The following is a 6,908-nucleotide window of genomic DNA, read 5'->3' as shown; positions in this document are numbered from 1 at the left end:
AGATACTTTTAATGTGAATTGGAAGCAGCTTTAAGATGAGATAAAAATCATGCTTTTAACGGGAATTTAAATATGTGATTTAATGAACTAAATGGAAACTGTAGCAATGATGATTTAAAAAATTATGTTGTAAGCTATGGGTTTGAGTCATTCAAATGGCATCTCTAAATTTAAAAGGGCTAAATTATAGAAGAATGGGGAGTTCTAGCAATATCAGAAACCAATTATAGTTCAATGCAAAAAATTCCAAATATGAAAAAAAAAGTTTTCTTTCTTAAAAGAGAAAAAAAATAAGAATGCATTATATGTTGCATTTATATTTGGTTTGCTTTGGAAGGGCTCAAAACACTTTCGTGTGCTCTTTTAACTTTCACTTTTCTTTTAAACATGGATACTCCATCAACATTTTAAATGGAACATATGCTAAATTAATAGCTCATGTTAACTTCCAACTTCTAAAGATAACTTACAAAACAATTTCATCTACTTGGAGATCATTTACAGTAAATATCCTGAAACAATTTAAATAGAAGGAGAGAATCATTAAAAAAGACAAAATGGATGCATAAGCAAATGTGGTGAAAAAGGCTGATGGTGCCCAGCTATCAAAAGTTATAGCATCTGGGGTCTTAAAGGTTTGAAGATAAACAAGCGGCCATCTAGCTGAGAAGCAACAATGCCCACATGGACAAAGCACACCAGCCTATGTGATCATGAGGTATCAATGGGATCAGGTATCAGGCATCAAAGACCCAAAACAAGAAATCATATCAATGTGAATAAGAGGGAGTCTGAAGTGGAGACCTAAAGCCCATCTGTAGACAATTGGAAATCCCGTTACAGGAGGGTCACAAGGAAGAGACAAGCCAGTCAGCGTGCAGTAGAGCACCAACGAAACATACAACTTTCCTCTAGTTCTTTAATGCTTGCCCCCGACTATCCTGACCCCAAGTCTACCTTACAAATCCAGCTAGACCAGAGCATGTACATGGGTACAAATAAGAGCTGGAAACACAGGGAATCCAGGATAGATAAACCCCTCAGGACCAATATTGTGAGTGGTGATACCGGGCGGGTAGGGGTGGAGTGGGGGACAAAGAGGGAACTGACCACAATGATCTACATATAACCCCCTCCCAGGGGGACAGACAACAAAAAAGTGGGTGACAGGAGACATTGGTCAGCATAAGACATGAAAACATAATAATAATTTATAAATTATCAAGGATTCATGAGGGAGGGAAGGTGGAGGAGGGAGGGGGAAAATGAGGAGCTGATATCAAGGGCTCAAGCAGAAAAAAAGGTTTTGAAAATGATGGAAACAAATGTAAAAATGTGCTTGACACATGGATGGGTGGATGAATGGATTGTGATAAGAGCTGTACAAGCCCCCCAATAATATGATTTATTTTAAAATCTCAAAATTATCAATGTTTACTATTTACAAGACAAATAGTTAGAAAACACTTTGTGATGCACTATACAATAACCAACGGAAAATGCTGGATTAAACATTTAAGAAAGAAATTTCTAATTGGTAAATCTAGAAATATACAATATTTGTAAAATTGTCAAGTACACTATGTTCACATGATCTTACTTATAAATCAAAGTTGTATGAATATGGCATTTGGGTTTGCCACATGATGAAATGCCACCCAATTTTTTTTTTAGGAAGTTCAATTTATTTGGTGGCCACAGGTGAGACAGGGCACAGGGCTACCCTGGTCATCATGAATGCAGACCCCGCCACTTGTCCAAGGAGCCACGGCTGGGGATTTATTTGACTCCACAGCCATCTGGGACGAGGTGCTTCTCAGCCACCTTGTCCTCAGACTCATCCGAATTAAACTTGATGAAGCCCCAATTCTTGAAGGTGTGGATCTTCGGGCATCCAGGGAACTTGAACTCGGCCCTGCTTAAGGCCTCCCTCACATACTCCTTGTTGTAAAGCTTGGTGTGGATCGACATGATAACCTGGCCAATGTGGACTCCATCCACTGTACCTTGGGGTTTCACAAAAGCACCTCGCATCGCATCCCATTTTGGAGGGTAGGTGAGGGGGCAGCAGAAATTAGCCAGACCAGAGCCATCGAGAAGCAGCAAAGGGTTGTCTCCCAGGTCTCTTAGGGTAGCCTATACATGCCAACAGGCTGCCTTCACTACCGAGGAGGCTTTCTCTTTGCAGCCACTGCACACAGGCCCAGACAAGGAGGAGGGTGGCCAGCTTAATTGGCTGCAGGAAATGCCACCCACTTTAGTGGTTTAAGAGAATAACCATTTAGGTGACCATGATTCTGCAACCTGGGCCCAGCTGGGTGGCTTTTCTGCGGATCTTGCCAGTGCATACATGTGGCTACTTTCTTTCTAACTACCACCACCTTATTTTAAGAGAAGAGATGAGCACAAAGTAATTGAAAAATCAACTTCCTCTGGAGCACTACTCTGTGAGGAAGGATGACAAGCACATTATCTCTGGGTACTTAAAAAAAAAGTTGATCCCTTCATTGCACACTTTACATCTGAGGAACCAGATGCTTCAAGGCTTAAATAGTTAATAGATTGATGGAGGAAGCTTTAAACTATACTTTAGAACTGTGTGTTTGTATGTTTTAATTCCACATTTTATCACGTCGTGTGCACTGGGTTGCCAGTGGCCCTCACTTGCATGTGAGACTGAGTCCCGTCTTCAGCACACTGTAAGGCTGGTTCATCGTCAGCAAGCGTTCAAAGATGCATTGAAGAGCATCTGACCTCCATACAGCATACTGGTGTTGAAAACCTGTGATGACTTCTATATTATGACTCAAGTCGGCATGGAAAAACACCAAGCTTGTCTCAAACAGCCCACAGTTCCCTGGGGGCCAAGTTTGAAATGTCTTTTCCAGTCTGTGCCTCCCATGAGGCTACTGAAGGGAATCTCTGCTGACCAGCCTGTTCCTCTCCTTAGGGTGGGATGCTTCCGCGTGCATTCAGCCAGAGGAAGATGCAGGCCAACAGTGGAGGCAGCCACAGAACAGACGGCCCCTCTAGGCAGCTGATTGTGTGAGCCAAAACCAGAAATCCCAGGAGGGAGGAGGGAGCAAGGAAAAGAATAGAGGGGGCTGGTGAGGCCTAAGCTGATAAGGATCTGGTGTTCTCCCTCCTTTTCCTTGTTCCTCGGGGTTGGCCACTGGGTCTCACCCACCCTGGGCCTTTAAACTGTCAGGGAGCCAATGCCCAGCGCTGGGCCCAGCCCTTGTCAATGACATGTGAGCTGTGTATGTTCCAAGCTTGCCTTCCTGCCTTTCTGCAAGAAAAACAAACTTGAACTGGACCCCAACAAACATGACAGGAAAAATAACAACCCTTGTCCAGGGCTGATACTGCAAATGGCTGGTCACCACCCCCGCAAGCCTACCCCTGTCATGGACAGGAGCAGGTCCCTTCTTGGGCTCTAAGAGAGAGATCATCGACAGAATATGCCAGAAATCTTAAGTTTGTGGGCGGCCACGGTCAGTCCTTCTGGTGGGTATGAAGGCTCCTGCAAGAGGCCTTTCTGAAAAATAATAAAAATAATTGCTTAAAGGCTATCAGAATCAATATTTAATTGGATAATAAATCTGTATTCAATTTTCATGGAGGGAAAGAACATACTGAATTATTCTATCTTCCCCAGTATGTACACATTCTTTGAGTGCTCAGCTAACGTGATGAGTAGAAACTAATAATAATAATACACTCAACCTGTTAACTGTCATCAGACCTGAACTTTAAAGTGAAGTCTCGGACAAGTGCATTAGGAACCCTAGAGATCCATCTTTCTGAATGTTCTCGAGCATTCCCAAGAGGTATGATTCATCATTTAAGGACACAATGAGCCAGTAATGCTGAGGATTTTCCTTAAGAGAGAAGAAGCTGGAAGAAACTCTTACATTTGCCTGTCAGAAATAGTTAGGCACTGGGCTACTAACTGAAAGGTTGCCAGTTAGAATCCACCTAGTCATTTTCATGAGAAAAAGACCTGGCTATTTGTTCTCCTAAAGATAAGGCCACTGCAGTCAAAGTAACTCTTCCTGTTGTGATCCTATAAGACAGACTGAGAAATGCCCCATAGGATGTTAAGCCTGCGATCCTTGTGGAAGCAGACTGACCTCTTCTCTCTCATAATGCCTGGGGGTCCAAGCCTCAGACTTCTCTGCTAGCAGCCAAATGCTTCACCCTTAAGCCACCAGGGCTCCTTCCATAAGGATTACCACCTAGAAACCCCGAGGGGGCAGTTCTCCTTTGCCATGGGGTGGCCATGAATGAAAAATAGACTCAAGGATACCTAGATAGAACACCCATAATTTCTTCATAAAGAAACAATTTGTTCTTTCACATCTTGAAAATGATTGTAGACATAAACTCGTTTGTTCTCCCCCAACTCTTTTCAGTAGACCATTATAACTTAAATGCCAAAATATAGCAGAGATGTTTTTAAAAGGGGGAAATTATGGAGCTATGTCACCAAGACATGTTTTAACCAAAGGTTAGCACACTTATTCCAGATAAAATGATAAATCGCATTTTAGCTAAATAGCTTCCAAAGTGCAGAGATTTAATATTTTCAAAGGCCATCAATTTAATCACTAAAGTAATCAATTAATTACAGTATTAACAGCAGAAAGGAAAAAAAACTTTATGAACATCTCAAAAGATGCATAAAAATGATTTGGTAAAATTCAGCATTTATTCTTGATACAAACTCATAGAAAGCTAAAAATAGAAAAGAACATTCTTTACCTCTCCAATGATATCCACAAAAATTCAGCAAGAAACAGCGTACACAATGGTGAAATGTTGAAATTTTACTCTGGAATTGGAATGAAACAAGGATATCTGCTAGCCTTACTTCTATTCAGCACTGCACAAATGGTCCAGACTAGGTAGCAGTAAGACACTAAATAAATAAATTGTATACACATTGCAATGTAAAAAAATGCAAGTCTCATTTTTCATCAATAATTATTTTTTCTATGAAAAACCCACAGCAACTACATATATATTATTAAACTAAACAAAATTTTAAAAAAACATAAAACTGACTGCCATCGATTTGATGCTGACTCACAGTGACCGTATAAGACAGGGTGGAACTTTGCCTTCTGAGACTGTACGTTTTTATGGAGTAGAAAGCCCAGTCTTTCTCCCTCAAAGGGACAGGTGGTTTCTAACTGCAGACCTTATGGTTGGCAGCCCAACGTAATCACTATGCCACCAGGGGTTCTATATGCATTGTTACAAATATTAAATTCAACCAATGCTTGAAAAGATATGGAAGAAATAACTGGATATCAGGGATGGCTTTCCAAAATATCTGTTGAGTATTTTGGAAAAGGGAAATGGGTAAGGCTATCAATTAAGTGCTTGCATAATATGATGCTTGTTGAAATTACCATAGGTGATGATATATTGATTTTACTATGCTATTCTGTTTTTGTATATTTTTGAAGTTTTGATAATAAAAGAGATTTTTTAGAATAACTATACATTGCTGCTGGACATATGGTCAATATATTCAATTCAACAAACAAGATCAATTGAATTCCTGCAAATGAGTAAAAAAGACTTAAAAAATAGTATACCATTTACAATAGTATCAAAACTTCAAATAGGTATAAATCTAATAAAATCACATAATTCTACACCAAAAAATTATTCAGAGAAATTGAACACATAAATAAATGATGGGCATATATTCTGTCGCTAAGAAAACTCAATACTGTCAAAGTGTCAGTCCTCCCCCACCAATCATCTACAGATTAAATGCAATGTAGAGCAAAATCCCAATAGTGTGTGTTTGTACAACTTTCTGAGCTGACTTCTCTCCCTTGCATTTAACCAGCCCAGCAGATCCCCTTGAAAGCTTGTTTGGATTAGAACTTTTTGAAGGTACCATAAGGAGACTAAGACACGTGCATTACTAAGAGAACCTACCTGCGGTCATTCGCTGATCAGAGATACATATTTAAACATTTTCCATTGGAATAAACCCATGTGCCGTATGTATGAAATCCTAATAACAATGCTTTTTAAATTACTTTTGCACTGCCTTATTTAATGTGCATGACATTAAAAATACATACATAGAAGTCAAAGAGTGTTAGTTGTTACCAGAGATAGCAAAAGAGAAAGGAGGAGTGGTAGCTAGGGTATACAAGTTTATGATAATGCTTTCGGAAATGGAGAGCAAAAATTGTACTCGAGGAATGCAGTCAATTGTTTGAATTGTGCATATAGGAATTGCTGAGATGGTTCATTTTGTTACACATAATTTCCATCACAATTTTTAAGAAGAATTATTTGGTGTCCAGAAAGCCTTGTGAATTTTTTTAAAAATTATTTTATTGGGAGATCTCACGTATAACAATCCATGATTCAATTAGATCAAGCACAATTGTACTATTGCTACCACCATCAGTTTCAAAACATTTTCTGCCTTCTTGAACTCTTTAGTGTCAGCTCCCCTTTATCCCCTCCCAACCCCACCCTACAACGCCCCCTCCCCCGAAACATTGTTATTATATTATTTACATATATTATAATATACATCTTGCCATCTTTATACCAACCAATGTGTCCATTCACCTACAATTCTGTTATTCTTTCCCCCTTGAATGGGATTTGAGGTAGTTAGTTTATTGTGCCAACCTGGCCGATAAACACATGTGGGATTAATTAAAAGGTGGAGGGATAAATGGCTCACTGAGCCCCGACTTTCTAATTCTCAGATCTCTTGCTTTCTGATGGTCGGAACAAACTACCTTAGCCAGTTCCCTGCTTCAGCAGGCAAGGCTCACTTCCTGCAAGACATCCCAAGGAGAAGCCACATAGACCTACCTTGATGCAGCCCTGGGTGCTGGAGCAGCCGTGTGGAGACCCCTGCC

General features: G+C 40.1%; 1 non-coding gene across 1 annotated transcript; it reads right to left on the bottom strand.

Annotated features, from left to right (window-relative positions):
* Window positions 1–2,108: 2,108 nt before the first annotated feature.
* Window positions 2,109–2,242, bottom strand: LOC115868791. The gene has a single exon (XR_004045775.1). It is a non-coding gene; the product is annotated as a small nucleolar RNA SNORA70 (small nucleolar RNA).
* Between the last annotated feature and the right edge of the window lie 4,666 nt (window positions 2,243–6,908).

Source organism: Echinops telfairi, unplaced genomic scaffold (assembly GCF_000313985.2).
Source record: "Echinops telfairi isolate 266 unplaced genomic scaffold, ASM31398v2 ScPeMD7_1;HRSCAF=3_0, whole genome shotgun sequence".
Taxonomy (NCBI): domain Eukaryota; kingdom Metazoa; phylum Chordata; class Mammalia; order Afrosoricida; family Tenrecidae; genus Echinops; species Echinops telfairi.
The sequence above is the reverse complement of the archived record's forward strand: the minus strand, read 5'-3'. Positions and strand labels throughout refer to the sequence as shown.